The sequence below is a fragment of the Citrus clementina genome, unplaced genomic scaffold, assembly GCF_000493195.1.
Source record: "Citrus clementina cultivar Clemenules unplaced genomic scaffold, Citrus_clementina_v1.0 scaffold_608, whole genome shotgun sequence".
Lineage (NCBI taxonomy): Eukaryota > Viridiplantae > Streptophyta > Magnoliopsida > Sapindales > Rutaceae > Citrus > Citrus x clementina.
Window position 1 is genome coordinate 1 of NW_006262133.1, and position 7,149 is coordinate 7,149.

Consider the following 7,149-nt stretch of genomic DNA (forward strand, 5'->3'; position numbering starts at 1 on the left):
GTTTCTTCTTTGGGTTCTATCTTTTGAAATTTGAACTCTCCTTACTCTGTTTCTCTCGTTTAGTGACTACTGGTTTCTTAATTTTATGCAATTTTTTTTTCTTAACGAGAAAATGATAAATACCTGGAGTGGAAAAATTTTGTTGATGTCCCTCGATTTTGATTAAAATACAAACAAATTCATTTATTTTTGGTCAAATTAATGAATGCCACGCATGTATCTGAAATAAGCACTTGCCTGAGTTCTTCTCATTGCAATAATCACCCTAATTTTCTTCTTAATTTCTCCTTTTTCCTAATTTATTATACTCCCATTGAATAATGGAGTAAAGAAGAAGAAAAATTAACTATATGATTTTTTTCTTTTTTTTTTTTGATAATTTGAGTAAAGTTTATGAGTATTTTTATGAAAGAAGAAAAGAGAAGTAGACATGAAAATAGTGAAAAAGCATCCAATTCTTGGAAAATGCCAAAGAGAGCTGCTGCATGTATGGATATCATGGATAAATCTCTTTCCTTCTCTGGAAGTGCATCTTTTGTGGAAAGCACAAGGGAAGAAGTTGTTGCAGAAAATGAAGAGGATGCAATAAGCTTGACCGCTAGAAAGGATGACGTTAGACCAAATCGAAGGCTAACAGAATTGCCTTTCATGATGCTTGTGGAAACCTAAAGTCTGTTGAAATGTTGGAAGTTGGAAACTTGTTCGTTTCAGGTCTTATATTGCCTCTTGAAAAATGTTGTTAGATGTGAAGATTTCGGACGAGTTGAATCTTGGGCAATATCTGGATATGAGGAAGGCTCACCGGTATTTTGGATTTCAACTGTCACTGCAGACTATGATTGTGTTAAACCTGCTAATAGTTATAAAATACTATATAACCTTTTCTATGAAAAGGCTCGTGCCTCTGTGGAGGTCTATAAAAAACTTTCAAGTTCTTGTGGAGGGAACCCTGATCAGACTGTCGATGAATTGCTTGCAGGAGTTGTTCGTTCCATGAGTGATAGCAAGAATTTTCCTCACAGGACATCTATGAGGGAATTTATAATCTCACAGGTTGAATTCATATACAATCAACTCATCGGTTTAGATGAGACATCCAAAAAAAAATGATCAGATCTTTGAGAACTTGCCTGTGCTCCTTGCACTGCTGGATGAAACTAGGAAGCAAGGGAGTTTAATTACCTGGAAACCAGTGCATCCAGCAGTGAAGAAGAAGAGCAAAACAATCAGTCTAGTTCATCTGCTTCTGGAGGTGAAGAAGATAAAGATATGAAATTGGCAAGGCTGTTGCAGGAAGAGGAGAATTGGCAATCAACGAAACATAATAAAACTCAGAGGAGAGTTGCTTCATCAAGCAAGTTCTGCAGTAAAATCAATGAAGATGAAATTGTTGATGACTATCCTCTGCCTGCATATTACAAGCCCAGTGAGGAGCAAAATGATGAGTATTTAATCTTTGATGCAATTAATCCTGATGAGCTTTCTCGAAGAATGCTTCACAATTGGTCACTTTACAACTCAGATTCGCGGTTGATTTCTTTGGAGTTCCTCCCAATGAAACCATGTGATGATAATGATATTACCATCTTTGGGTCCGGGATTATGACAACTGGTGATTCAAGTGGATTATGTGTTGATGCTAATTTTGATCAGTCTTCATCTGTGGCAGAGAATATTGGGGGAATACCAATATATTTGAGTGCAATACAGGAATGGATGATCGAATTTGGATACTCGTTCCTTTCCATATCAGTTCGGACAGATATTTCCTGGTATGCATCTATATGGGTATACTATCAAGAGGTTTGGTGGTGGTACTAGTGCTTAATGTCACGGGATGAGTGTTTTGCGCAGCTAACCCGTGCGGCACTTAGACAACTTTGCCGAATGTTGCTAAGTAAACCTAGAACTTCTCGGACTAGAGAAGAGAGCAATTGAGCCAAAGAAGAAACTTGTATTACACAAAAGAGATTACAATGCTTGAGTTGCTTGTTGTAGTGTTTGTTGGATGCAAATGCCTAATGCCATCCCATATTTATAGGGGAGGCTTGCCAAGCTCTAGAGATTCTAGAGAATTCTACAATGTGCCTAGAATTCTAGATATTTACATGTGCTGGAAAAGTATGGAGTATTCTAGAATATTTACAAGCTCATTTGTGCAAGAATTGCCTAGAAGTTTCTGGAATTGGGCCAAGCTAGCACTCTTGGCTTTGTGTTGGCTCTCTAGCCTGAAATTATGGGTAATTGGGCTAGCGATTTGGGCGGACCGTAACATCCTCCCCCACCTAAGCTCGCGGCGTCCTCGTCGCGATCTCGTCCTTGCTCCTTGAGGGACTTGTTCCGCGATTTGCCGTTAGTCTTCTTGTGCTTCTCTCTTGGGGAGGTTCCGCCACTTGCTCCGCATGTGGTCGTTTCCTTCTTTCGGTTGGTGTTGCGGCGTTTCCTTTTGTTTTTCCTCAACCCCTTATACTTGGATGGCTTTGTGCGTTGCTCAGCCACTCGTCTCGGTGGGAGCTTCAGAGGCATAACGTCCTTGCCTTTGTCATGGACGACTCGTGCCTGTTGTGGGACTTGGCTTGGAGGGCTTTCAGAATCCTCTCCCTTGTGGTGTTGCCGAATGGAGACCAAGTGGTTCGGATTCTTCTTGAATCCTCGTTTGCATTGCATGACCGAGAGCGCCTTTTCTGCGGGTTGTGCGCGCTCGACCGGTACCACGCATGCCTTACTCCCATCGAAGATGCTAAGGGAGTTCGTTGCGGGGAGTGGAAAGGCATGTACCTTGTCGAAGAATTCCATGCCAAGGATCATTGCGAAGTCATCCATCGGCACAATTGAGAAGTCGAGCTTCCCATTCCATGTCCCAAGCATAATGTGTACGCCTCGTGTAGTTCCCGCAAATGGCTTGGCGGGTGAGTTTACAGCCTTGATGGTGCCTCCGTGTTGCGTTACCTTGAGGCCTAGACATTTAGCCTCTTCTTCGGAGATGAAGTTGTGCATTGCTCCTGTGTCAAGGAGTGCACGAACTGTTAGGCCATTGATGAGCACACTTACGAACATGAGCCCTTTCCTTGTAGGTGCTGGCAGTTGGCTCACGAGTGTGCTAAGGCGTTGGAGCGAACCCAAGTTGTGTTGAGGTTCCTCCGCAGTTGGTGTGTGTTGGCCCTTCAGTTGTGCCACGACGGCGTTCAGCGACTTTCTCTCCGGGCAGTCGCGCACCCAATGAGGGCCATTGCAAATGAAGCATGGGCTTCGAGGTTTGGGTGGCTTCTCGGACTTACTTTGCCCGCCCTTGCCGCTTGGAGGCTTTTTCTTGCTCCATTCCTTGCAATTGCGGTCGTTGTCCTCATGGCTCTCTCCCCCACCTTGGTCGTAGCTAGACCTTTTGTCCTTGAGCCGAGCGGAGTATTCGGTGAGTGACTCCGCAACGGCAATGGCATCGTCAAGTGTTTGAACACCACGCCTATCAAGCTCGGTCTTGACCCAATCCTTGAGGCCATCTTGGAAGTAGAAGAGTGAATCCTTGTCGGACATGTCGCTTATCTCCAACATAAGGGTAGTGAACTCGTTGATGTAGTCCCGAATGCTACCCGATTGCTTGAGGCGACGTAAGCGCGCTCGCGCTTCCTTCTCCACATTGCTTGGGGCGAACTGCTTTCGGAGTTCTTGCTTGAAGTCGGCCCAAGTGTCGATGGTGCAAATGCCCTTGCCCATCTCGCCATGCTTGCGACGCCACCATAGTTGTGCAGCGCCTCTAAGATAGGTGGGTGCAGTGCCCACTTTCGATGCCTCGTCTCGAACACCCATGGCATCGAAGTATTGATCAAGCCCAAATAGGAAGTTGTCCACGATTGTGGCATTGCGTGTGCCATCATAAGTGTCGGGCTTTGGCACGTCAATGCGGCGCGCATCACTCGAGTTTGCGGAAGCTGGACTTGCGGAGAGTGTGCGCTTGTGCCATGCCCAATCCGAGCAGACTTCATCCACTTCCGCACGGACAGCGCGTAGTTCGTCCTGAACAAAACTACGAAGTTTGAGCAACTCATCATGGAAAGAACGAAACTCACCTTGGAGAGTGTTCGCTTGCTCTTGGATGAGAGCTTTGGTTGCCACCGTGAATTCGGCGTATTCTCCCTCGAGACCGTCCACTCATTCCTCCAATCCCTCGAGGCTTTCTTGAGCGGCGGACAATGCGATTTCGAGAGTACCCACACGAGGCTCCAATGCATCCACGGATAGGGCTTTGGACTTGCCGCGAGTCTTGCCTTGGGCGCGTTCTCCCTCACGGCCGCGGCTTGGTTCCGGTGGAACATCCACACCAACAACACCCTCTTGTGCTACGTTCGAAGGGTTGGCCATTGCTTTGTGAGCTAACTTGCGTGCGTGCAAACCTTGGCTCTGATACCACTTGTCAAGGGATGAGTGTTTTGCGCAGCTAACCCGTGCGGCACTTAGACAACTTTGCCGAATGTTGCTAAGTAAACCTAGAACTTCTCGGACTAGAGAAGAGAGCAATTAAGCCAAAGAAGAAACTTGTATTGCACAAAAGAGATTACAATGCTTGAGTTGCTTGTTGTAGTGTTTGTTGGATGCAAATGCCTAATGCCATCCCATATTTATAGGGGAGGCTTGCCAAGCTCTAGAGATTCTAGAGAATTCTACAATGTGCCTAGAATTCTAGATATTTACATGTGCTGGAAAAGTATGGAGTATTCTAGAATATTTACAAGCTCATTTGTGCAAGAATTGCCTAGAAGTTTCTGGAATTGGGCCAAGCTAGCACTCTTGGCTTTGTGTTGGCTCTCTAGCCTGAAATTATGGGTAATTGGGCTAGCGATTTGGGCGGACCGTAACATTAAGCTTGCCTTTTTGTACTCTTATCTTCTGTCAGTGTTAGTTCTTATCAGATTTCCGATTTTTTTTTTAGGTATAGGCTTGGAAGGCCATCAAAGCAGTATGCAGCGTGGTACAAACCAGTTCCAAAAACTGCGAGGCTTGCTATTGCCATCATTACAATGTTGAACAATCAGAGTCGAGCATCTCGACTCTCGTTTGCAGATGTAATCAAAAAAGTGTCCAAGTTCAGTAAGATTAATCCTGCTTATATTCTTCCAATCCCACAGAATTTGAAAGGTATGTGGTGGTTCATGGACATATCATACTCCAACAATTTGCAGAGCTTCCTAATAAAAGGATCAGCAAGTGTGCATTTGTGTCTGGTCTTTTTGAAAAAATGGAGGAAAGACGCCACACCAGGTCTTTGGTGAAAAAAAAGGTGGTGCTGAAGAAGGAAATAAATTCAAATCTGAGAGCATCAAAAAACAAGGTAATGCAAGCAACAACCACGAGATTCATAAAGAGGATTTGGGAAGAGTTTTACTCAAATTATTTGCCTGAAGATTCAAAGGAGGCATATATCCGTGAAGCGAAAGCGGATGAAGAACTCGATGAAGAACATGGAGAAAATAGTGAGGAAGATCCTGAAGACATTAGAGTGGAACAGATGCAAGCTGATAAGAATATGGAGAAATTTTGTTTATCTGCGATAAGTGTTAAGCCACCTTGCTCTTCGAAGGCTACCAAATGGGATGGGGAGTTAATAAGAAAAACATGTTTCAGTGAGTCTCTTTACAAACGTGCCATTGTTTGTGGCAATGTGGTTAATGTTGGTGGTTGAAACTGCAGATTCAGATCATTTGCCTTCAATATATTTTGTAGAGTTTGTGTTTGAAAAGTCAGATTCAAGAAAGACTGCCATGCACTGCTTTGAGAAAAAAAAAATTTGTATAAAAAATATATAAAAAATGAGATCTTAATATATTTTGTAGATACCATTTTTGATTTACTCACTCATAACTTTATAGAGGGGTACCTATCAAAATTCCCTGAATTTGTTTCTCCATTTCATTTGTCAATTTAATCTGAAAATTGTGAAAGTATCATGTAGCTTATACAAATTATTCATCTAATTTGTTGTTGTAGGTGAGATTTGGTGTCCTGCAAGCAGGAGCATATGGCATGTCTCAGTCTCGTAAACGTGCATTCATATGGGAAGCATCACCTGAGGAAACCCTTCCAGAATGGCCTGAGCCAATGCATGTGTTCACTGGCCCTGAGCTAAAGGTCAAGTTAGCTAGAAATTCCCATTATGCTGCTGTTCGAAGCACCGCAAATGGTGCTCCTTTTCGTGCAATAACAGTTAGAGATACAATTGGAGACCTCCCAACTGTTGGCAATGGGGCTTCTGTAACAACCATGGAAGTGGGATTTTCTTCACCTGTCTGTGATGCTCATTTTATCTTTATTGTTGTTCCTTCTACCAAAGGTCTTGTTTCTTGTATTTTCCTACCGTGCAGTATAAAAGTGAACTAGTGTCAGGGTTTCAAAAGAAAATCAGAGGAGATATGCTGGTCTTAAACGATCATATATCAAAGGCAATGAGTGAGCTGAACCTTATTAGGTGTCAAAAGATCCCAAAACAGCCTGGTTCCGATTGGCGTGTTCTTCCTAGTGAGAAGGTGTATAGTTTTTCTTTTAGATCCAACTGAAATTATCATTTCATAATTGCTTTGGTTTTAAACATTTTCCTTTTCAAATTCCCCCTCCAGGTTCGATTGTCTAACGGACAGTTTGTAGATTTAATACCCTGGTGCTTACCCAATACAGCTGAAAAGCATAATCAATGGAAGGGTCTGTTCGGAAGGTTGGACTGGAAAGGAAACTTTCCAACCTCCGTTACTGATCCTCATCCGATGGGTATGGTCGGAACGTGCTTTCACCCAGATCAGGATAGAATAATCACAGTTCGTGAGTGTGCTCGATCACAAGTCTTTTTGGCTATATATGTAAATATCCTGCAGTTAGTAGGAATGCTGAAAAACCAGAATGACCAAAAATAATTTTCATGCAGCACCGGTGACACTTTTAACTTGACAAGCTAATTACTGAATCAAACAAGATAAATTTTGCCAACTGTTTCTGCTGTCATGTTACCCTGCTCTCTTGATTCCAGCAGGGTTTCTCCGATAGCTATAAATTTGTTGGTGACATCCAACACAAGCATCGGCAGATTGGAAATGCTGTTCCACCTCCTCTGGAGTTTGCACTGGGGAGAAAACTAAAAGAAGCTGTAAAATATATTAGAAGAAGAAT

At 43.2% G+C, this 7,149-nt stretch overlaps 1 pseudogene; it reads left to right on the top strand.

Moving 5' to 3' along the window:
* Positions 1-393: 393 nt before the first annotated feature.
* LOC112097169 lies at positions 394-7,135 on the top strand (annotated as a pseudogene).
* The last annotated feature ends 14 nt before the right edge of the window (positions 7,136-7,149 follow it).